General features: G+C 43.0%; 1 long non-coding RNA gene across 1 annotated transcript in view; it reads right to left on the reverse strand.

Moving 5' to 3' along the window:
• LOC137535773 (uncharacterized) overlaps nucleotides 1–21,934 on the reverse strand; it is a 41,475-nt gene extending 19,541 nt beyond the window's left edge. The window contains exon 1 of the long non-coding RNA XR_011024474.1: nucleotides 21,881–21,934. This is a non-coding gene — a long non-coding RNA (uncharacterized lncRNA). The remainder of the gene's footprint in view (nucleotides 1–21,880) is intronic.
• Nucleotides 21,935–26,045: the final 4,111 nt, after the last annotated feature.

Consider the following 26,045-nt stretch of genomic DNA (forward strand, 5'->3'; position numbering starts at 1 on the left):
AGTCCAGCACGGCCGTTACTAGACAAACAGCTGTTTGCGGTGCGTTACACAATGAGTTTGGTGTGTCAGTGTGAAGCAGTACTCTAATTACACTCCCTGATTGATGTATACACATGCAAGATGTTTTAAAGCACTTTAGGCCTCCAATTTAGCATTCAATGTGATTTCTGCCCATAAAACGCTGCTTTGCGTCAAATCCAGATTTTTCCCCGGGACTTTTGGCGTCCATCCCACTCATCCATGTCCCCCTCCAGGTGTTAGACCCCTTAAAACATATTTTCCATCACTTCTGTGGCCAGCATAAGTGTTTCTAGTTTTCAAAGTTCGCCTCCCCATTGAAGTCTATTGCGGTTCGCGAAAGTTCGCGCGAACCAAACGTTTGCGGAACTTCGCGAACTTGAAAATCTGAGGTTCGGGCCATCTCTACTTAGCATCCTTCTTCAGATTATATTCCATCTTTTACTATTTAAACCACTGACATAAGTATTAATGTACTATCTTGCCCCATGGAGATTAGCTTTTTGGTATGTGTTGCTAGTCTTTGATTAATTTGGTACATAGGCCACTTATTTCAGATTATGCATGTTCCAGGGCTAGCTACATATATGGATCCAGAGGAGCCTCTTTGTGACTATCCCTGACCTTTAATTAGTTATAATCACAGTAGCTATATCCTGAATTGACTGCACGTGTCCAGCTAGTGTGCAGTAAATGTGTAAGGATTCATTACTTTTGCTGCTGGAATCTGGCCACACTCCTTTATTACCTACTTCTCATGTAATCTTTTATTGTAATATACCTCCTCATGTAATTTTATAGTGCCTCCATATGGAAGATGAGCCTGGAATTGGTATTCTGCTATGTGCATGTGTGCACTAGCTTACAATTAGAAACATTTTTTTAACATTTATTTTGATCTCATTGCATTATATGCAATCAGAGCAGATTCAATATTTAAGCATTTCATTTGTTGCTTGATTTATTCTGCTCTCAAGCCTCAAGCTCATACAAGTATATTGAGATGGGTAGATAGTGGCTGCATAGTGTACTGGTTAAGGATTCCGCCTTTGACTCAGTAAGCCAGCACCTATTCAGTGAAGAGACCTTGGGCAAGACTACCTAACACTGCTACTGCCTACTGAGCATGCCCTAGAGGCACTTTGAGTCTGCCAGGAGAAAAGCGCAATATAAAAACAATTCTGTGCGTGAAATAAATTGTTAAATGTTAATACATTATTTAAAAAAAATTCTGATTTAAGATTATCTCAATTTTTATTTAAAAGCTTTTTTTTTTTTTAAATCTGCATAATGTAAATGATGGATTCACCAGTGGTAGTGATGACAGAGGCAGTCATGAATATGGCTAAATTGTTGAAGTGATGGATGTGGAAGCTTATGTCAATGAAAGGGGTGGCGATACTTGAGGGTGTAATATTGATGGAGGAGGATGATGGTGGTTGTAGTGGTAGGAGCTACAATTAATATTAAGGTATGATGTTTTGGAGAAGTTTTGGTCTATGGTAATTAGCCTAGTGAACATATTTGGTGAAAGTAGAAGCATGACGCACAGTTGACACTAGACATAAGCATTGCTTTACATTTTAATGCAACACTCCATTGCAAGTTCCCTTGCAGCATCTGCTGCTAGTCTGTAATGTGGATGTGCCATTCCCCAAATGAATGGGAGTGCAGCCAGTCTAGTCTCCCGATAAAGGACTTTTCCGCAATGGTCATCGGTGGATAAAAAAAGTGAATATATCAATATGATATAGCCATGTGACATAACATGACCTGACAAGTAGAAACAGTCCTATCTACTTGTATTGGTTATGTGAATCTGTATGCAGAAAACACATGCAGATTCGCTCTAGTGGAAATGGGCCCTCAGGGCCCATTTGCAATTAATTTTTCTCCTTAGTTTTCTCCTAGGTGATATTTTCAAAATTGTCAATAAAATGTCTTATAAACCCACCAAGAAAATACTCAAAATAATTTTGATAGTACCTTTACACCTACTTTTTGGTACTTTTTCAGTTGCAATGTGCTGAAAAGTTATTTTGAAAAGAAGACAAATGATTATCTCCTAGTAGAAAACTCAGGAGAAAAAGCCCTTTGGCCAGGGCAGTTTCTAGGATAAATTGCACCCAGGGCGAGGGTGTAAAAATTGCGCCCCATCCCCTCCATCCTCATGGACATTTGAAACCCTTACTCTTTAGGGACAGCCACAAAGCCACAGGTCACAAGTAAATCTGCCTACTTACTAGCGACCAGCCGCTCATCCAAGAGGAAACAGGGACCAGGAAAACACACAGGTGAAGAGAGCCAGGAAAGCCGACTCCTCCATGGGCACAGCGCACTAGCAGCCTGCAGTACCGCTACAGGACATCAGGTATCATCACGCGGTAGTGACGTGATGATGACTTGACATCTGACGCAGGCAGCCCAGGAGGAGTCAAGGAAGGTGATCGCGCTGGTAATCTTCATCTTCCATTTGGCTACACTGTGCATCACTAGCTCCCTAACGGTTATGTCCTTCTGCCTGCGCCCCCCTTCTCCTACTTGCCGATCTGGGCTAAGGGCGGTCGCCCTGCCCGCACTGCCCAAGAAACAGCCGTGCCCTTGGCCTATATGCAATCTACTTTTTATCTCCTAGAAGTTAAAGGGGCACTACAGCAAAAAACTGTACAATTTAAAATATGTGCAAACATATATAAATAAGAAGTACATTTTTTCCAGAGTAAAATGAGCCATAAATTACTTTTCTCCTATGTTGCTGTCACTTACAGTAGGCAGTAGAAATCTGACAGAAGTGACAGGTTTTGGACTAGTCCATCTCTTCATAGGGGATTCTCAGCAAGGCTTTTATTCTTTATAAAGATATTCACTAAAAAGGATTTAAACAATGACGCTGGCCAGCTTCCCTGCTCCCTACACAGTTTTTTGCAGTTGGACAGAGCAACTGCCATTCACTAAGTGCTTTTGAAAACAAATACCGTATTTTTCGGACTATAAGATGCAATTTTTCTACCCCAAAAGTGGGGTGAAAAAGTTGGTGCGTCTTATACTCCGAATACTACTTTTTTTTTTACTTCCCATGTCCCCTGTCCTTTGGCCCACCTGTTCCCTCTGCTGTCTGCTGTGCCACCTCCTTAGTCCTCTGCAGTGTTGATACCCCCGCACCCTCAGTCCTCTCCAATGTCGCTGTTCCCCGCCCCTCTAAAGAGTGGCCACCATCCTGTCCCCTCCGGCGTCCATTACATGCCTGAGATGACGGCTGCAAACGTTTTCTTCAGGCTACGTCCCCTCCGGCATCCATTAAATATCGGAGGTGAAAGCTGCAAAAGTATTCTTCAGGCTATGTCCCCTCCAGCCATTACATACCGGACATGACCGCTGCGCGGTTACCCAGAAGTGGCTACGGAACTAGTAGCCTCACAACTTTGAAAAAGATCGGCGAATCAGGCGGAGGGGCGCTGCCCCAGACCGCCAATCACAGCTCTCCCTGCTCTCTCCTCCTTGCTGTCAGATTTCTACTACTTACTGTAAGTGACAGCAACCTAGGAGAAAAGTTATTTATGGCTCATCTTACTCTGGAAAAAATGTACTTCTTGTTTGTATATTTTTGCACATATTTTAAATTTTACAGTTTTTCGCTTTAGTGCCCCTTTAATTTTCATAATCTCTTTAAAGAGAATCTGTATTGTTAAAATCGCACAAAAGTAAACATATCAGTGTGTTAGGGGACATCTCCTATTACCCTCTGTCACAATTTCGCCGCTCCTCGCCGCATTAAAAGTGGTTAAAAACAGTTTTAAAAAGTTTGTTTATAAACAAACAAAATGGCCACCAAAACAGGAAGTAGGTTGATGTACAGTATGTCCACACATAGAAAATACATTCATACACAAGCAGGCTGTATGCACCCTTCCTTTTGAATCTCAAGAGATCATTTGTGTGTTTCTTTCCCCCTGCAGCTATCTTCCACTGAAGTGTCAGGCTGTTTCTTCCTGCAGAGTGCAGACAGATCTGCCTGTATGTAATTCCTCAGTATGTGAAAGCCCAGCCAGCTCAGAGGAGGATTTATCCAGCTTGTAAAAGATAAGAGAGAAGAGAGAAGCTGCCCTAATATAAATAGTGCAGAGAGGGGCCTGGAGGGGGGAGATTCATCACAGAACCACAACACTGAAGAACTTGGCAGCCTTCCAGACACAGGCTGACAAGTCTGACAAGAGAGAGATAAGTTGATTTATTACAGAGATGGTGATAGTAGAACGTGCTGCAGTAAGCCAGAACACATTAGAATAGCTTTTGGAACTTGTAGGATGATAAAAAATAGGATGCAATTTTTGTTACGGAGTCTCTTTAAGCATTTTGAAATTGAAAAAGTACCTACATTTTGGAGAAAAATGACTACAAAATTATTCTTAGAGTTAAAGCATGTGAACATAATGAAGTTGCAATTCATTTTTAAACTTGTGTATGCAGTTGCATGTGTGGAGTCTGAAATATAATGTATTAATAATATATGACCAACATAAGTCAAAAGCTTTCACTAACTGCTACTATAGCAGCAAATCAGTGCTTTTTCTACCATTGCTACCAGGTACAACCAGATTAGGATACCCCAATTCTCTTTCTGCACACTTGCCTGCTTGTGTTGGGCTGGCACTATCAGCAACCTCTTTACTACAGTAGAAAAATTAAGAAGTTTCAAATGAACACAAGAGTGATACAAAGTAAGGTTGGCATAATGAAAACTGAATTCAAATTATAAAAAAGGTATTTTTTTTAAGAATTAGCAAAAATATGAAAACATCATTAATTAGTCAAGACAACAAGACAAGACAAATAACATTTATATTGCGCTTTTCTCCTGGCAGACTCAAAGCGCCAGAGCTGCAGCCACTAGGACGCGCTCTATAGGCAGTAGCAGTGTTAGAGAGACTTGCCTAAGGTCTCCTACTGAATAGGTGCTGGCTTACTGAACAGGCAGAGCAGAGATTCGAACCCTGGTCTCCTGTGTCAGAGGCAGAGCCCTTAAAGGGAACCTAAACTGAGAAGGATATGGATTTTTCCTTTTGAAATAATACCAGTTGCCTGACTCTCCTGCTGATCCTGTGTCTCTAATACTTTTAGCCACAGCCCCTGAATAAGCATACAGATCAGGGGCTCTGACTGAAGTCAGACTGGATTAGCTGCATGCTTGTTTCAGGTGTGTGATTCAGCCACTACTGTAGCCAAAGAGATCTGCAGGACTGCCAGGCAACTGGTATTATTTAAAAGGAAACATCCATATCCCTCTCAGTTTAGGTTCCCTTTAGCACCATCCAGCCACTTAATTAGTGATGCCTATTGAACAGTCCCCTCTATATTTAAATGTTGCCAGAAATATACCAATGTTCCTGTGTGTTTCACAGCATGGATACTTTATTTTTACCAATCAGCCCTGTAAATATCAGATCTCTGCATTTAAAAAGCTCAATTGAAAGAAAAGGTGAACTGCTGAAGCTACATTAGCAACACAAAAGTGTAGACATATTTTTTTATCTTCTGACCAGTCTTTGTGTAGGTGGTACCATAGCACTCAGGGGTGTAACTAGAGGGGAGCTGCCCCTGCGATCACAGTGGGGCCCAGGGCGGATTTAGGGCCCCAACCATTAACCTTCCCATCTTCTGATACAGGAGACTACACATCAGGTCAGGTGTTTTTGTGGCTACACTTGTTATGGGTGTGAAGATTACAATGTCCACACTTGTTTTATGGTCCTTGTGAGATGGGCCCAAGGCCATGAAGGACTGCAAGGAGAGGCAAGGGAAGGAGTGTGATCATTGGGAGGGAGCCATGAATTGTAGTTATGCCACTGATAGCATCACTAAATTTAATCTTTTTCTCCCCACTGCCATTCTGCCCAAATTCCAAAGTGCGAGCTTCACTCCCCCAATACCCATTTATATTCCCTGGCACAGGAAACTGGCTAAGCCATTGACAAAAAAAAATCAGACAAGCACTTTTCATTTTCCAAACCATATTTTGATTTATTTTTTATTAGTACTTTCTTTGGTGAGATTTACTGAATCAAAGGAAGTGCATAAATAACCAGATGTTAATATTATTTGCTAGATATTTTATTTAAAAAAAACACCGAAAGATGCCTATTTAGTGGTTTTGGTGTTTCAAAAACGGAAACTGCAAGGCAAGCCAATTTTCAATTTCAGTTTTAATGAATTACATGCAAAGCGAGATCACAGTGCTTCAGTCAACACTAATCACCAATTGTTCCGATATCGTTGTTGGCATTATTACTGTTGTTTTTGGTCACATGTAATATGTCAGTGGTGTATCTGACTAAACATAAATGTAGAGTTTGTAGGAGAGGACAAAATGATCTGGGGCTTATGGTCAACCGGGACAGGATAAGCTGATCCTGCAGCAGTTATGGGCAGTTACGGCTCCACGGAGCCTGGGTGCTGGCAGCAACTCTGTACACAGAGCATTAGTCATTCTCTATGAAGACTCCTTGGAGCCAGGCATAATTGGAAAACATGCAGGTCACAGTAGATGGCCACTGCCTCTACTGATTGGCACAAAAACCTCTTGGCACATTACATGTCGCATCCCCTGACCACATGCCAAGAAAAATGTTATTTGTTTATTAAATAAAAAGCTTGGTTGGTACAACAGATCCAACTGCTGCACTACACAATAGTACTTTTGTATACAGCATCGTGGTATGGGAGAATATAGGAATCACTGTAAGACTATAAGGCTCCCAAGACTGTATTTGAGACACAGCTTACTGTGTAAATTGTCAGCTATCCAAGAGTCTTGAGAATTTTTTTTTTTTTAATCTTAACTTCCTAAACGGAGACAGTGACATGCAAAAGGCTTAACAGACCAGATTTGTTTCTCTAAGCCAATTAACTGCAAATTGTAAAGCAAAAAACTTTTCAATCCTGGAGAGCCAAGCTTGTCCTGCCATATGATTAGACGTGGTTCACTGCGCAAATGTCAGACAAGATATGTATCAGAGATTTCTTGTTTGCTCTGACCTATGAATAAAGCTGTTTGTTGTTTGAAGCGGACATCTATCTGTTTATTTATTTTTGTTTCATTGTAAATTATTTTAATCTACCCCCTCCCCCCCAAAAAAAAAAATTAAAAATAATGTAAATATAGGCATAGAAGTGTTTTGCATGGTAAAGTATCAGTAATCAGCGTGGGACATGTATAAGAGAGAAAGTGTTTAGCTATGCAACCTCTGGAAAGCGTACAAAGGATGGACAATTTAATGTGTGTTTAATTGGCTTCGAAGTTTAAGGTTGACTGCTTGTCTGAGGAAAGCACTAAACCATTTCTGGGTTAGATGCATTTATTGTGGTGGAGGCACCTCTCCTGATAATGGGTGGTTTACTGCATTGTGTCATTTTTATTGGCCAAAGATGGGAGAGTCTATGTTGCTTTTTTGTGATGTGATGACAAAAAATATAGATTTGTTTTGCTACTGTCCTATAGCAGGTGTTAGCCACTTTACTTGACCAGTGCGTTTGCACGCCACCAGGCTCCTAATTCCCTTATGATGTCACATATATTGGGGGGAGACTTATGCTTAACACACAGAATTTGTGAGACAGCAGAGATGAGACAGACTGTGAGACAGGTTTACAAGTACACTTGGATTCATAAACTCTCCCCATTCGCTGTGCAGATATGAAATTTTATTGAAATAAAATCTACCCCAAGACACCTCTTTTAAAGAGACACTGAAGCGAAAAAAAAATGATATAATGAATTGGTAATGTACTATGAATAATTACTAGAAGATTAGCAGCAAAGAAAATATTCTCATATTTTTATTTTCAGGTATATAGGCCTCGATTTATCATTCTCTTTGAGATAACTTTTTCCAGTTTGTCAAATTACCGAATACGAAGTTTAGCGATTTCTAGTTGTATTCATCAAGGTTTTTCCTCATTCGGTGTGAATTCGATAACAATTCGGTAACCATTCGGTAACGTGTCGATATTTCCATTTTACAGCTGTAATTTAACACAAGGCCATAAGATTCCCATGGAATTGTGGGTAAAAGGCAGTCCTTTGAACACTACGTAGCAACATTCTGAATAGGGCTTAACACCTGGACCAGGATTCTGGAAGTGGCTTGGGACAATACCACAATTTGATCGGAGCCTTTTCTAAAAAAAATATAGTGCAGCTAGCAAATAAGTTAACCCTGGCACTGCCTGTGTTCTCTTACAAGATGATTCAAGAGAAATGCAGATGTCCTGTTATAGCAAATAAATCTATTCTCTTGCAAATTGATATGGTTCTAGACCTTATTCTTGCCCTTCTGCGCCTTTGAATCACTCTCAGCTGATACATAACCACTTCAAATGGCTCCATCTTCACTGTCAGCAATGATCTGACAGGAATAACAACAGAGCAGTGAAGGAGATAACTAATCCTAAATGTAACGATAAACCACACCCACTTTCATTTTCATGAATTGCACTTTCTTCCGTTTTAACGCATCACTAACGAATTATTACCGAATTATTACCGAATGCTCGCTAACAGCTGTAGATACATTTGATGAATCCTGAAATCAATTTAACGAATTCGGTATTTTACCGAGCTGTCGTTAACCAATTCGATAAGTCTTGATGAATCGAGGCCATAGTGTTTTTTCTAACATTGCATCATTCTATAATATGTGCAGATTACACAACACTCAGCATTCAAAATAATTCTTTCAGAGCAGTCTGTGAACAAATGACCTTTCCTCTGGCAGAGAAAAATAAATCTGTTCACTAAAGGTAGCCATACACTGGTCGATTTGCCATTAGATCGACCAACTGACAGATCCCTATCTGATCGAATCTGATCAGAGAGGGATCGTATGGCTGCCTTTACTGCAAACAGATTGTGAATCGATTTCAGCCTGAAACCGATCACAATCTGTTGAGCTGCTCCTGCCGCCTGTCCCCTCCCTCCGTATACATTACCTGAAGCTGGCTCAGGGTCCTCTTCTCCGCGCTGCACCGCATCCCAGCATCCCGCACCGCATCCCAGCGTACACTGTGTCACTCCGTGACCAGGAAGTTCAAATAGAGCGCCCTCTATTTGAACTTCCTGGTCACTGGAGTGACACAGGAAGTTAATGTACGCTGGGATGGAAGCAGGAACAGCGGTGCAGCGCGGAGAAGATGCCCGGGAGCCAGCGTCAGGTAATGTATACCTGTATCGGATCGGCCGCCGCTAGCGACGCGCTCCCTACCCGCGGGTGATCGATGGTAATTTCCCGCACGGCGCGATCGACGGACCGATCCGATTTCAGGAGGAAATCGGATCGGCAGGTGCGTTTAGCGCGAACGATTGGCAGCAGATTCGATCCCAGTGATCGAATCTGCTGTCGAAACGGCGGCAAATCGGGCCAGTGTATGGCCAGCTTAACAGTTGAGATAATAAAAGTCAGAAGACAGCCCTCTCCACAGTCGTAGAGCTTAATGGCTTTTTTGTATAGAGATAACAATTGAAGTTTCTTAACTCTTCCTGTACTGGAAACAATTAGACTGATGTATCTGATCTTAAAGGGATACTGTAGGGGGGTCGGGGGAAAATGAGCTGAACTTGGTCCCCCGCAGACATCCTGTGCCCGCGCAGCCGCTCACCGATGCTCCGGCCCCGCCTCCGGTTCACTTCTGGAATTTCTGACTTTAAAGTCAGAAAACCACTGCGCCTGCACACCCGTGTCCTCGCTCCCGCTGATGTCACAAGGAGTGTACTGCGCAGACACAGACCATACTGGGCCTGCGCTGTGCGCTTTTGATGACATCAGCGGAATCGAGGACACGGCAACGAAGGTGCAGTGGTTTTCTGACTTTAAAGTCAGAAATTCCAGAAGTGAACCGGAGGTGGGGCCGGAGCATCGGTGAGCGGCTGCGCGGGCACAGGATGTCTGCGGGGGAACCATTAGAAGCCCCGGGTAAGTTCAGCTCATTTTCCCCCGACCCCCCTACAGTATCCCTTTAATGTTTTATTTCTTAGCTGTACTACACATACAAATCATAATATCATAATTTTTTTTTCGCTTCAGTGTCTCTTTAAGTCTACCCATCTCTGCCACAAATCTGTTACGAACGACTTCAGCAAGCTGTCCAGGAATGCAGGCACATACTGTAAGTCATAAAAACAGAAGATAGTCGTTGCATATTCTTTTATAAATAAGAGGCACATTCACATATATGCATAGATAAATATGTAATTCTCGGCCTATGACCGAGGACCACCTTAAAGTGGACCTGAACTCTTGCACAGGACAGAAGGAAATCAGAGAGAAATTGCACCCTGTATATAATTAGAGAATTTAGCCTGTCTAATCCCCCCTCATCTGTGACTAAGCACGGGTTGCAGGTTGATCCCTCAGCTGTGTCAGCTGCCTGCCACAGCAGAGCAGCTAATTGGAAAACACGGGATGTTAACAATAAGTCTGCTTCCATGAAAGCAGGAAGTAGACATACTGCAGATTTATTGCAGGATTTGTATCAGCTGTAACAAATGTTTTTCTTTAAAGATTGTTATGTTGTTGTGTATCTTTTAGAGCAGAGAGAGCGTTCTGAGTTCAGGCCCCCTTTAAAGTGAACTCGAGGTGAAAATAAACTGATGAGATAAACTATTGTATTTATCCTCCTACTTTTAATATAGCCCATGGTTTTATTTTATATTTAAACATTTACAAAGTAGATAGAATGTTTTGCTGTCTCTGCTCGGTGGCAGCCTATTAAGTGTCCCTAAATGAAAATACTTAAACTATTGACCTTTTTCTATCTCCCTCTGCTCTCAGAAGTTGTATTCTGCCAGGAAAACATTTATGGCTGTAATTTGCTTATCAGTGATGTTTACTATATTCCCGACAAGATACCAACAAGACAGAAGCTGTCACTTCCATGCCTAAAAAATGAACTCTTTCAGGGAGCAAAATAAAACAAGTAAAACATCCTGGTTATTAATATGTTTTGCACTGTACATACACATGTTTATCTCCTCATGTCACATGTAGCCTCGGGTACAGTTTATTGAGGTAAATATACAAAATATAAGGAAACTTAGGAAACAGAAATGTAATTAATGTAAACCGTATGATGCAATTGTGCCTAGCTGATGCATATGTGAAATAAAGGAGCAAGGAAATTTGAGCACCCAATATAGCTGATAGTAGAATATCTGTAAGTTTTACCCATATTCTATAGTGGTAATTCCAATAGTAAAATATTGGTAAATGTTACCGATATTTTACTACAGTTAAACCTTAACCTACTCTCACAAAGAACCCTCTACTGATGCCTAACCCTAATTATCCCTCATCCCTCCTCATGCCTTGCCCTAATCACCCCCTGCTGATGCCTAGCCCAAACCCCTCCCACCCCCGATGTCTAGCCTTAACCTTCCCCCAACATGCCTAACCTTAAATTCCCCTTCCTGATGCCTAACTTTAAAATCTCCCATTTCTGATGCCCCCTTTCTCATGCCAAACCTTAGCCTCCCTTTTCTTCTGCCTAACCTTAACCAAAACCACCCCCCTCCCCCGCAGCAAAACTGAAAAATGTTGGGTGCCTCAGAAGTGTGGATGTCACCATAGGTGCCCATACAAATATTGCCAAATATGGGAAATTTGGGTGCTGGAGATGCCGATAAAAAGTAGGTGCTAGTGCCCACCGGTGCCCAAATTTCCCACATTTGCCGATATTTGTATGGGCAACTATAGTGTTCCAGGGTGGCTCTCTGGCACCCAATTCCAAGTAAAAATAAGATCGCTTTAAATAGAAAAGTTTTCTGTTCCTGCAAAGTAAATTAATAAATTCAAATGAATGAAGGAGATTTCTAGCTATTTTATAAGTATAGGTAATCCAGTTACTTCAGCCTGTTGTCTAGTGTTGTCTAGAAACTATGAGGCTAACATAAATTGTTTAAGTGCTATGCTTGAGGTGTGTACTGTCTTCAAAACGTCTAGGCAAACATGATAAACACAGCTTTGTATTTTGATGACACATGGTAACAAAGGTCCACTCACCTGTTTAAAGTTAAGCCGTTACTACAAGGATATCACATTTCACATACATGCGTGTATGTGAATTTTCACAATATTTTATGTGATTTATGTGAATTTTGATCCACAGAAGAGAGTTGCCAATTTATTTGTGTACTTCAGGATGGGGTAGATTTATCTAAACTAGTAAGGAGAATATCAGGAATGTATGTCCAAAACAGTCGCAGAAGTGGAACAGTTGTTTAGATTGACCAATGAAAATCCTTGATTTAGGCCTCTGTTCCAACTTTGCATTAGTTCTGCTCTGGTTTGCTTTGCACTGGTTTTGAAAGATCTGTCCCATTGTTGTGACTAGGAATGAAAATGGGAAAGTTGTAGACCACTGTTGGAGGTTTTATTGTTATGGATGTCCCTGGTGATAGGATTCTTCTCAGTTCTTGACCCAATGATAATACCATGGAGGCCAGCAGCTGAAGGGTCAACTCCGCAGCAGGAAAACAGGCAGAAATACAAACCTGGGGCATGCTGGACCACTAATTAAATCCATGTAAGGCTAATAAACAAATACATGTTCTGACAGGTGTGTCTTTTTAATACAAGTTTACTTATGTTTTTAGACATTGCTATAAAAGTAGTTGGTCTTGTTTCAGTCCATAAAATAAATAGTGAATGTGAAGAAATGAACACATTTCTAGTAGGACTAAGGCCAATGTACTTAAAACCTGTTAGTAAGTATAATAATTTAACAACAACAAATATTATAAAGAATAAGTGGTGTAAGTGGTGCTGATGCCTTCAAAGAAGGTTGGCTGTAGTGCAGTCATTTAGGAGGCCTTACTACACTCTTTTGACTTTTTTTTCAGAATTTTGCTTACCCCTTTTATGAACTCTGATGTCCACCTCTGATCACTGGAGGATGACAGAAGGGTGTTCGAAGGGCAGTCTCCCAGGAAATGAAACCTGTTCACACAGCCTAAGTATGCTAGCCCTACCGCTGCCCAGCTCTGATTTATACTGTGAGACATTCCTTCCTCCTGTAACAATAACGCTCTTAAACTTCAGACCCTTTCTCCCTCACATAACATGGGAGAGGTTCTTCTCAATATGAGGACAGGTAAAATTATATATATACACTCCGCATAGGTCCTCAGCAGGTGGTATAATGTTTACCTGCTAACAGATGTCCATGATGTCAATAAACAGGTGTAATGCTCAACCTTGAGTACAGGTTCATTATGGCAAATAGTAGCTTTTTTTAATTTAATTTCAGAATCAACCATATCTTATGTACTATAATTAGAGATGGGTGATTTCGAAAATGATTTTTCATTAACTTTTGAAAGTACATCAGGACGGAGGTCATACTAACCTCCTTCTCAATGTATATGCAGGAGCTGCTGGCTTACAATGAGGGCCACCCCCTCCATGTGATCATGTGTGAGATACAACCCTCACCAACACCAGGCCACTTACCAAGTATTCAGCCACACCTATCACAGGTTGAGGAATAAGTACTTGCGGTTATTTATTGCCAACCCCGGCAATTGACGGTTATCGCAGTGGTGTAGCTATGGGCCCCAGTGCAAGTTTTACATTGAAGCCCCCCAAGCACTCTACACATAGCAATTCATACAGTGCACCAAAACCTGCCAAGGACAACCACAGTGTCAATGGTGCAAGAAGAGGATGGATTAACCATGGTTTGTTAACCACTTGAGGACCGCAGTGTTAAACCCCCCTAAAGACCAGGCCATTTTTTGCTAAATTGGCCACTGCAGCTTTAGGACCTAGCTGAAGGGCCGCACAACTCAACATGCAAGTGATACACCCCCCCCCCCCTTTTCTCCCCACCAACAGAACTTTCTGTTTGTGGGGTCTGATTGCTCCCCCAGTGCTTATTTATTACTTTTTTTTACAAATATTTATTTTATTATTTTCCTAATAAATTTCCTTTTTTTTTTTTTTGAAACCCGCCCTCCCTTCCCCCACCAGCAAATCACTGTGATCGGCTGTCATAGGCTTCAGCCTATGACAGCCGATCACCCCTGAGCCGCTGGAGGGGACAGCTGTGTCACAGCCGTGGCCTTAGATCGCAGCACTGTATGGACTGAAAAGACAGTGATGGTTCATTCATTTATCCTCAATAAAGTGCTCTACACTTACTGCTGCTGTTTATTTTATCATTTGATGATATATCATTGATCTTATACTGATGCCAGGGGCGTAGCAATAGGCCCTGCAGCGCCTGCGCCCGCGGGGGGGCCCGCCCCCCCCCCCCTGGGGCCCGCTCGGGGCCGTTTTTTGGGGGCTGGAGGGGTGGCAGCATGAGGGGAAAGCCTTGCCCACAGTTGGCGGGGAGAGGGGAAGTTCCCCCCTCTCCCTCACCTCGGGGCTCTCCCCTCTGCGCTCCCCTCCAGCTAGTGAATGTGTGTGGGCAGCGGGCAGCGGCGGCGGGATACATACCTTCTTCCTTGCGTTCCATCGCCGCCTTCTCGCTCTAGCGGCTGACGTCACTTCCGGAAGCGGAAGTGACGTCAGCCGCTAGAGCGAGAAGGCGGCGATGGAACGCAAGGAAGAAGGTATGTATCCCGCTGCTGCCCGCTGCCCACACACATTGAAATTCTGCAGGGGGATTTTCAGGTGTCTGCTGCCCACATTACGATTTTCAGGTGTCTGCTGCCCACATTACGATTTTCTGGTCACTGCTGCCCACATTGCGATTTTCTGGTGTCTGCTGCCCACATTACGATTTTCAGGTGCCTGCTGCCCACATTACGATTTTCAGGTGTCTGCTGCCCACATTACGATTTTCAGGTGTCTGCTGCCCACATTACGATTTTCTGGTCACTGCTGCCCACATTGCGATTTTCTGGTGTCTGCTGCCCACATTACGATTTTCAGGTGTCTGCTGCCCACATTACGATTTTCTGGTCACTGCTGCCCACATTGCGATTTTCAGGTGTCTGCTGCCCACATTACGATTTTCAGGTGTCTGCTGCCCACATTGCGATTTTCTGGTCACTGCTGCCCACATTGCGATTTTCAGGTGTCTGCTGCCCACATTACGATTTTCTGGTCACTGCTGCCCACATTGCGATTTTCTGGTCACTGCTGCCCACATTACGATTTTCAGGTGTCTGCTGCCCACATTGCGATTTTCAGGTGCCTGCTGCCCACATTACGATTTTCAGGTGTTTGCTGCCCACATTACGATTTTCTGGTGACTGCTGCCCACATTACGATTTTCCGGTGCCTGCTGCCCACATTACGATTTTCAGGTGTCTGCTGCCCACATTACGATTTTCTGGTCACTGCTGCCCACATTGCGATTTTCTGGTCACTGCTGCCCACATTGCGATTTTCAGGTGTCTGCTGTCCACATTACGATTTTCAGGTGCCTGCTGCCCACATTACAATTTTCAGGTGTCTGCTGCCCACATTACGATTTTCAGGTGTCTGCTGCCCACATTACGATTTTCTGGTGTCTGCTGCCCACATTACGATTTTCAGGTGTCTGCTGCCCACATTGCGATTTTCTGGTGTCTTCTGCCCACATTACGATTTTCTGGTGTATGCTGCCCACATTAGGATTTTCTGGTGACTGCTGCCCACATTGCGATTTTCTGGTGACTGTTGCCCACATTGCGATTTTCTGGTGACTGCTGCCCACATTGCGATTTTCTGGTGACTGCTGCCCACATAAGGATTTTCTGGTGACTGCTGCCCACATTAGGATTTTCTGGTGTGTGCTGCCCACATTATGATATTCTGGTGACTGACTGCTGCCCACATTAGGATTTTCTGGTGACTGCTGCCCACATTACGATATTCTGGTGACTGCTGCCCACATTAGGATTTTCTGGTGACTGATGCCCACATTGCGATTTTCTGGTGACTGCTGCCCACATGGCGATTTTCTGGTGACTGCTGCCCACATTGCGATTTTCTGGTGAACTCTGCCCACATTACGATTTTCTGTCCCACATTACGATATTCTGGTGAACGCTGCCCACATTACGATTGTCTGGTGAATGCTGTCCACGTTACAATTTTCTGGTGACTGCTGCTCACGTTACGATTTTCTGGTGAACTCTGCCCACATTATGATTTTCTGGTGAACTCTGCCCACATTATGATTTTCTGGTGAACGCTGCCCACATTACGATTGTCTGGTGAATGCTGTCCACGTTACAATTTTCTGGTGACTGGTGCCCACATTACGATTTTCTGGTGAACTCTGCCCACATTATGATTTTCTAAAGGCCCACATTACGATTTTCTGGTGAACTCTGCCCACATTACGATTTTCTGGCCCACATTACGATTGTCTGGTAAAATGCTGCCCACTTTACAATTAATTTACAGTGAAACGCTGCCCCATTACGATTATTTGGCACCTATGGGGGGGGGGGGGGGCCCATTCAAATATTCGCAGGGGGGCCCAGTAATTTCTAGTTACGCCCCTGACTGATGCTATCTTGAGAACGATTTTATGAAGTTAAAGATTGGAACAGTTCTGGGACCACAGGGAGCCTCATGCTATGTACACAACCTTATAACGTGGGCTGTTATTGGCTGGTAAGCCTTTTTCCTTTTGGGTGCTGGGATTACCTTTCATTGGCCTGATACCTCAGATGTGAAGCACTGTGGAATTGTATCACATATCTACTTGTGACCTGCGCTGATGCAATTACGTTATTGCTTGAACATTGGACACTGTTTTCTCTCAGCTGTGGCCTTTAGATGATAAACATTGGAGCGGTTCCTCTTTCTCAATCTATAAAGATTGTTGCAGAGCTATTGACTCCAATGCAATTGTGCAACGCATTATGTTGCACCGTGTGTATCGTGCACGTAACTTAGATGTCAGATGTCTATGATGTCTGACTACTTGTGCGCGCGGTCCGGTGGTGGATGCATGCAAATTTCCCTGTAGGCGCTTTAAATGTTCTTCTCTGAAAGTGATTTAATATTTTAAAGTGGGAATGTCACCATAAAAATCAAATTTCAACAGCAACTGGTCTGAGTGTATTAAGTTCTAAGGATGCTAATCCTGCATTCAAAACTTTCAAAACCTTTTCTGCTGTTATGATTTGGAGTTATCACATACCTTAGGAGCACTGGCCCTTTAATAGTCAGTGCCAAACAGTTGCATGCTGGGGGTTCTTTTTATCTATAATATATTCCTCCTCTTCCATTTATTTCCCTGCCTAGCTGCCTATCTGAAACACGATCCTCTGCTCACTTGTGTTTACAAGCAAAGTTGAAGTGATTGGAGGAGAAAAAGAAAAAAGTTAAGGGCAGAAATGATATCAGCATTTAACTTCAAACTGTGGGCAAAATAAAGGGTTCCCACCAGGAACAGAATTATCTTCTTTTACTATATAAAATTTACTGAAATCAAAACGTGGACAGTACAGTACATGTGTTATGTAAGTAGATCAAGTATTTATCTACTTATATATGTGTTTTTTTTCCCTGGCATAGTATGGATAATCCTACTGCTTTAAGTTTAGCGGTTAGCCATTAAAAGGTATTACTTTTTCAAAACATTTTTCTACCTACATAATTCTATAAAGGTGGGAATGTATATTTATTGTTCTATTTTAGAGTTGCCTTTTTTTGTCTGTGTTCCTTTTTGTAGATTGCCTTTGGTTAGTCCCTGCATTTTCACATGCCACCTTATAGTAATCTTTTAACAGCTTACTGTGACTCCAGTGTGAAGCCATTGACCTCTTGTTTCCAGACAGGGTACACTGTTGTTAGTATAGCCCTAGGATGAAATTACTCAGAGACAATATTTTTATTTTCCAGACATGTTAAGAGGAGGGAAGGTGGCTGAGTGAAGTCTATAGTAAATTGTACCGTGTAATTTGAGACAATGTGAAATAGGCAAGGGGGAGGCTCATCGGTGCTATTTAAAGCAGTCAATGCACCTTTAGTAAACACAGGTAAGACTGTAGTCATTTCCTGCTTGTTGTTTAGCTGGTTAATCAAGCACTGTTGTTGGTCACTAACTTCCTATAAGGACTCAGCCCCTTACAGTCCAGACATGTCTGATTTAATCAGGTTAATGACGTTAAGTGGAATTCCAGCGATTGGAACGATTCTCACATAAAATAAAAATGCTTAACCAGCTGAGCGGTCTGGACGAGCTCAGCTCGTCCAACACCGCCAGCGGCTGCCGCTCAGGCCCTGCTGGGCCGATTTTAATGAAATAAAAAGCAGCACACGCAGCCGGCACTTTGCCAGCCGCGTGTGCTGCCTGATCGCCGCTGCAGCGCGGCGATCCGCCGCGTGCAGCGGCGAAAGAGGGTCCCCCCAGCCGCCCGAGCCCAGCGTAGCCGGAACAAACAGTTCCGGCCAGCGCTAAGGGCTGGATCGGAGGCGGCTGACGTCAGGACGTCGGCTGACGTCCATGACGTCACTCCGCTCGTCGCTATGGCGACGATGTAAGCAAAACAAGGAAGGCCGCTCATTGCGGCCTTCCTTGTTTATTATGGGCGCCGGAGGCGATCGGAAGAACGCCTCCGGAGCGCCCTCTAGTGGGCTTTCATGCAGCCAACTTTCAGTTGGCTGCATGAAATAGTTTTTTTTTTATTTAAAAAAAACCCTCCCGCAGCCACCCTGGCGATTTAATCAGAACGCCAGGGTGGTTTTTAATGAAAGAAGAATAAACAAACACTACAAATGTTTAGCCCTGGTGCAGTCCAAACCATTGCTTTACTGTCTGCCCTTTTAATTCTGATGATTTACAAATAGGACTGAACCTAGAGTGTGATTTCATGGTAGGTTTAAAACAACAACAAAAAAAACAAAAAAAATGTGCAGGTGGGTAAAGAATGTTTTTTGCTTTCACAGTGTTCACAGTGGCTATTGCGTTGCGTTCCCTATAACAGCAGGAATACAAGGCAACAGATCAGGAAAGCAGGGCTGCATGTTATCCACGCGTTGCTTCGCAGACAGAGAAGCATACAGTCAATAAAAAGTATGCTTCACTGCAAACGTAGGCAAAAAGGCATGAAAAGTAAATTACAAAAGCTAAAAGCAATGACTGTGGCATAGCTACAATTCATGGGGCACCCAGCAAAACTTTGAAGGGGCCTCCCCAATGTTCATACCCCTTCCCTTGCCTTCCCTTAGTGCCCTTCACGGCCCTGGGGTCCATCTCACAAGGATCATAAAACAAGTGTGGCCATCATGATCTTCACACCCATAACAAGTGTAGCCACAGAAACACCTGATCTGAAGTATAGTCCCCTGTACCGGAGGAAGGTAAGGTTAGTAGTTGGGTCCCAACAGCTCTGGGCCTCCCTGCAATTGCAGGGGCTGCTCCCCTCTGGTTATGTCCCTGAGCAATGATTCCAGCATTGTTTTGGACAATATATATACGGGCAGCACGGTGGCGAAGTGGTTAGCGCTCTTGCCTTGCAACGCTGGGTCCCCAGCCAAGTCAACATCTGCAAGGAGTTTGTATGTTCTCCCCGTGTCTGTGTGGTTTTTCTCCGGGCACTCCGGTTTCCTCCCACATCCCCAAAACATACAGATAAGTTCATTGGCTTCCCCCTAAATTGGCCCTAGACTATGATACATACACTACATGATACATACATAGACATATGACTATGGTAGGGACTAGATTGTGAGCTCCTTTAAGGGACAGTTAGTGACAAGACAATAAACTCTGTACAGCTCTGCGTAATATGTCGGTGCTATATAAATACTTGAATAAATAAAATATATTGTCTAATATTTATGTCTTCTTTTTAAATATTAGCACCTCTAACCTGTGAAATATTTTTTACTCTTTCCAGCATCCCCTCTGTTCATTTACAGCTAATACAACCATACACTGTTCAATCTGTCAGATCAGTTAATCAATTGATTAGAGATAATGGTTTGGATGATCCTTTGAAAGTCAAATTTTACTACAAAGAGCATTATGATTTGAAAAAGATTAGTATGGTAATCTAATTGAAATCAATCTAGTTTATTACCCTACATGGACTTGCAATCATTCTGTATTTGAAGTAGTCATCCAGTAGAGAAAATAACGTAATTAATAAAAGTGCTTTTTTTTCTCTTCCCAATCTCCACTTATAAATTATTTAGTCAGTACATGCCCATTGTAATATACCCCCTCACTCATTTTTTTCCAATTTATCACAAGGTGGTGACAGTCCTGTCAGGTGCAGCTTTGCTGAAAGTTTGTTTCTGAGAATTCCGAAGCCAGTAGAAATAATGTCAGGTCTCTCAGAATGCTCTGGGAGCATATTTAACAGGCAATATATACCACATGTATGTATATGGTGTATATTGACTTTTAAACCTGCTACAGTCTTTATGGGGAAGGAATAAACTGGCTCATTATCCAGATGACTTAAATGTTCAGCATCATTTGCTGTGAAACGCGTTAGTACGCTTGCTCCTTTATGTGCATAATTTTGTCAGCATATTTGGTGCGGATCTCCTTCTTGGCTCTGGGACGTGGATGAGTTTAGGAGCACATTCTGGGAGTATAGGAGGTGTATTAAAGGGAAGGTCCAGGCTAAAAACAGCTCCACAGAGCAGGTCACGTGGTCCAGCCAACGTCATCAGCATTGTATTGTGCAGGCGCAGAACTACTGTGCCTGCGCACTGTGCGCAGTACAATCCTGATGACGTCGGCCGGACCACGTGACCCGCATGGTGGAATGCACAAGAAGCCAGCCAAGAAGCCGTCCACGGGAGCCACTGGAGCTGCAGCGAGGGTACAGGACTGCTGCCAGGGGCTGGAGGAAGCCCCAGGTAAGTGTATTTTGTTTTTTTTTCTTGAGTCTGGATGTATCCTTTAAGGCATATTCCTTAATACATATTCATAGAAAACATGTATTTTATTAATTTATCAGTCTTATCATTAGCCATAAACTGCTTGACCATGAAGGGTTTAAAGCAGGGGTCTCAAACTCAATTTACCTGGGGGCCACAGGAGGCAAAGTCAGGATGAGGCTGGGCCGCATAAGGGATTTCACAAAAAAAAGTCCTCAAATGTCATTATTAACAGTTTTAATTATTTCTTCTGAACATGAAGTGTCCTACCTTATAGTTTGCTTCAGTGCTCCCATTACAAGTAATCCGCCGTGTCCCGGCCGCAAAACGAGGCCTGCAGAGCCCCCAAATCACCCTTGGGGCAATCTGCCGGCATTTCCTGGAAGGGGCAGAGCTTTCAGCTTCAGCTCTGCCCATCCTGACGTCAATCGCTGCGGATCCCCGCCTCTGCCCGCCCCTCTCACTCTTCCTTCACAGAGAGGGGCGGGGAGAGGTGGCGATCCGTGCGGCGATTGCCGTCAGGAGGGGCAGAGCTACAGCTGGAAGCTCTGCCCCTCAGCGCAGTCGTGGATGTTTGCCCGAGAGATTTGGGGCTCTGCAGCCCTCGTTTAGCGGCGGGGATGCGGCGGATTACTTGGGAGCACTGAAGCGAACTATAAGGTAAAATAGTTCGCTTCCGTGTCTCTTTTGCTTTTGCCGGCGCGGGCCACAAAATATTGTACCGAGGGCCGCAAATGGCCCGCGGGCCGCGAGTTTGAGACCCCTGGTTTAAAGTATATATGTTACAGGCAAAGTACGAAATCAGGCATTCTATAGAATGCCTGAAGTGATTAGGCAAAGTATGAAATGTCTGTTTTGTTATGTACTTTGACTAGGCATTCTATTGAAGTGATTCAGGCAAAGTGTAGAATACCCGATTCTCTACAGAATGCCTGCTTTTTTTCACACTTTGACTGTAACAGCTGCAATACCTATGCCTGTCAGTGAGGTTAGTGTTGATGAGTGTATGCATGCATGCTGATATTTACTGTTTGTGGAAAGTGCTGCTGTGAAGAAGGAGCCTTCAGGTGCTGCCAGGGGGAGCCCATGAGCAGGAAAGAGGAGAGAAAAGCTAAACATCATGTGCATGGTAAAAATGGCAGTTTGGGTTTTGGCAGTTGAAGGCTAGAGAGGGGAGGAGCCTGAAAAGTCATGATGCAGCAAAAAAAAAAAAAAAGAAATAAGTTTAGAGTCATGATACAAAGCTCTAGTTGCAGCAAGAAATAAGCACGATTTTTGTGAGAAAATAGAGGCAGAGACTAAAGAAGAGACCAGCCATTGGTGAGACTGACAAAGCAAAGCAGAGGGACAAACAAGAGAGCACTACTGAAAAACTAAAGTAGGGAAGAGAAAGAGAGCTGCAGACAGGAGAGAATTCTATAGAATGCCTAGGCAAAGTACGTAACAAAAACAGACATTTCGTACTTTGCCTAAAATGGTCAGGCATTCTATAGAATGCCTAGGGTTTCTATAGAATGCCTGAATTTCGTACTTTGCCTGTAACATACAGTGGTTTTCGAAAGTATTCGGCCCCTTTGAAGTTTTCCACATTTTGTCATATTACTGCCACAAACATGAATCAATTTCAATGGAATTCCACGTGAAAGACCAATACAAAGTGTCGTACAGGTGAGAAGTAGAACGAAAATCATACATCATTCCAAGCATTTAAAAAAAAAATTACTGCAAAGTGGGGTGTGCGTAATTATTCAGCCCCCTAAGTCAATACTTTGTAGAACCACCTTTTGCTGCAATTACAGCCGTCAGTCTTTTAGGGTAAGTCTCTACCAGCTTTGCACATCAAGAGACTGAAATCCTTGCCCATTCTTCTTTGCAAAACAGCTCGAGCTCAGTCAGATTAGATGGACAGCGTTTGTGAACAGCAGTTTTCAGATCTTGCCACAGATTCTCGATTGGATTTAGATCTGGACTTTGACTGGGCCATTCTAACACATGGATATGTTTGGTTTTAAAGGGACTCCGAGCAGTGCAGAAACTATGGAAAGATGCATATCATTTTAAAGCTCTCTTTCTCCTCCTTCCAATGATGTATAAAACGCCGCCCTAGCGAAAACTAAAAGGCGTAGGGTGGCAGTTTATATATCATTGGAAAGAGGAGAAAGAGAGCTTTAAAATGATATGCATATTTCCATAGTTTTTGCACTGCTCGGATTCCCTTTAACCAATTCAATTGTTGCCCTGGCTTTATGTTTAGGGTCATGTCCTGCTGGAAGGTGAACCTCCGCCCCAGGTTCAAGTCTTTTGGAGACTCCAAGAGGTTTTCTTCCAAGATTGGCCTGTATTTGGCTCCATCCATCTTCCCATCAACTCTGACCAGCTTTCCTGTCCCTGCTGAAGAGAAGCACCCCCAGAGCATGACGCTGCCACCACCATATTTGACAGTGGGAATGGTGTGTTCAGAGTCATGTTCAGTGTTAGTTTTCCGCCACACATAGCATTTTGCATTTTGGCCAAAAAGTTCCATTTGGTCTCATCTGACCAGAGCACCCTCTTCCACATGTTTGCTGTGTCCCACACATGGCTTGTGGCAAACTGCAAGCGGGACTTCTTATTCTTTTCTGTTAATAATGGCTTTCTTCTTGTCACTCTTCCATAAAGACCAACTTGGGGCAGTGCACGCCTAATAGTTGTTCTATGGACAAATTCCCCCACCTGAGCTGTAGATCTCTGCAGCTCGTCAAGAGTCACCATGGGCCTCTTGACTGCATTTCTGATCAGCGCTCTCCTTGTTCGGCCTCTGAGTTTAGGTGGACGGCCTTGTTTTGGTAGGTATACAGTTGTGCCATACTCCTTCCATTTCTGAATGATCGCTTGAACAGTGTTCCATGGGATGTTTAAAGAGAATCTCCAACCTAGAATTGAACTTTATCCCAATCAGTAGCTGATACCCCCTTTTACATGAGAAATATAATGATTTTCACAAACAGACCATCAGGGGGCACTGTATGACTGATTTTGTGCTGAAACCCCTCCCACAAGAAGCTCTGAGTACCGCGGTACTCTGGGCAAACTGCCACAATGTAACAATGTTCACAGACAGGAATTAGCTGTTTACAGCTGTCTGTAACAGCCAGAACAGCTAGAAACAGCTACATAACCTGCCCACAGTAACAATGTCACCATGTAATAAATGTCAAGATGTGAATCTGGGAGAGGAAAGACTTTACAATGAGCAAACACTGACTAAATCATTTATACATAATTATGGTAAAAAATGAAGCACTTTTTTTACTACATTATTTTCACTGGAGTTCCTCTTTAAGGCTTTGGAAATCTTTTTGTAGCCTAAGCCTGCTTCTAAATTTCTCAATAACTTTATCCCTGGACCCTGACCTGTCTGGTGTGTTGTTTGGACTTCATGGTGTTGTTGCTCCCAAGATTCTCTTAGACAACCTCTGAGGCCATCACAGAGCAGCTGTATTAGTACTGACATTAGATTACACGCAGGTGGACTCTATTTAGTCATTAGCACTCATCAGGCAATGTCTATGGGTAACTGACTACACTCAGACCAAAGGGGGCTGAATAATTATGCACACCCCACTTTGCAGTTATTTATTTGTAAAAAATGTTTGGAGACATGTATGAGTTTCGTTCCACTTCTCACGTGTACACCACTTTGTATTGGTCTTTTATGTTAAATTCCAACAGAATTGATTCATGTTTGTAGCAGTAATGTGACAAAATGTGGAAAACTTTAAGGAGGCCGAATACTTTTGCAAACCACTGTATAAAACATAAATAGGGTATGGAGGCTAGGGATGCTAAGTCGGATTCCACATATCTGATCGAAAATCCAATTTACTGCAACTCTGTAATTTTAGCCCAATCACAGAACTCGGAAGCATTGGACCAATCAGAGAATTAAGAATTTTTCTGCAAAAATCGGATCACAGTGGTAATTTTAGACTATTCACAAGACTGATTTTCCATTTTTTGGAATTCCGTTTGAACGATTTCTGTTTTTCCAAATTTTTTTTCATTTTTTGCATTCTCTGATGCAAAAAAAAAGGCTAATAAAATACTCCTTGTAAAATGGAAAAACGGTAAAACGGAATTCAGAAAGTCAGAAAAACGAAAATTGGCATTGCTGAAAACCTGAATTTTTGCGGAATGGGACATGTGCATTTCCGACCATCTCTTGTGGAAGCATTCTCTACACCAACACAAACAACTTCTAAGCCACAGTTGGCGACATATTCATGTATCTCTATTGCACAAATTTAGGCTTCACTCTAATGACCATGTATGTCAAACCGGTCCTACGAGGGCCGAGATCCTCACACATTTTTGACACAGCTCAAATGAACTGATGGGTCTGAATCAGGAAAGGCGTGGTCCATCAGGTAGAACACATTCCTCTCTTTCTCAGTCCATCCTAAACACTGGCAAGGATTTGGCCCTCCAGGCCTGGAGTTCGACCCGTGCTCTAATACTTACAGGGAGGATGGTGGTGGAGTGGAAGATAAGGGCAGGTTGCTTGGATAGGGAGAGGACATTTTTTTTTCTATGTTAAGTATTATTCTGAGGAAAGGGAAGGAACTATGTTACAGGGTGGATTGATAGGAAACTGAGGGCAATAATTTTAGATGTTAGCAAACAGTTGCGTTAGGGGGAGGAATGTTAGAGCATGGAGGGGGAATAGTATTTTACATTGGGGAGTGTTAGGGTTGGGATACAATGGAAAACAAGCTCTTGGCTTTTACAGGTGATTTTTTTTGCTTACTGCAGTAAACTGACAGTTCAAGCACTGAAAAAATGGTGGCACCCGCAAGCTTTCTGAAGTCATACACATTCTGTTCCTAGAAGTATGGGGGCTTCAATTAATGTATCTTTAGTTTTCTCCTAGGTGTTATTTTCAGTTGGCTGATGGAGTAATGGTTAAGGGCTCTGCCTCTGACACAGGAGACCTGGGTTCGAATCTCGGCTCTGCCTGTTCAGTAAGCCAGCACTAATTCAGTAGGAGACCTTTGGCAAGTCTCCCTTACACTGCTACTGCCAATAGAGCGCGCCCTAGTGGCTGCTGCTCTGCTCTGGCGCTTTGAGTCCGCAAGGAGAAAAGCGCAATATAAATGTTATTTGTCTTGTCTTGTCTTGTCTTTCACACCTTACCAATAAAATGCCCTTGAATCC

The sequence above is a fragment of the Hyperolius riggenbachi genome, chromosome 10 (genome assembly GCF_040937935.1).
Source record: "Hyperolius riggenbachi isolate aHypRig1 chromosome 10, aHypRig1.pri, whole genome shotgun sequence".
In the NCBI taxonomy this organism is placed as follows: domain Eukaryota; kingdom Metazoa; phylum Chordata; class Amphibia; order Anura; family Hyperoliidae; genus Hyperolius; species Hyperolius riggenbachi.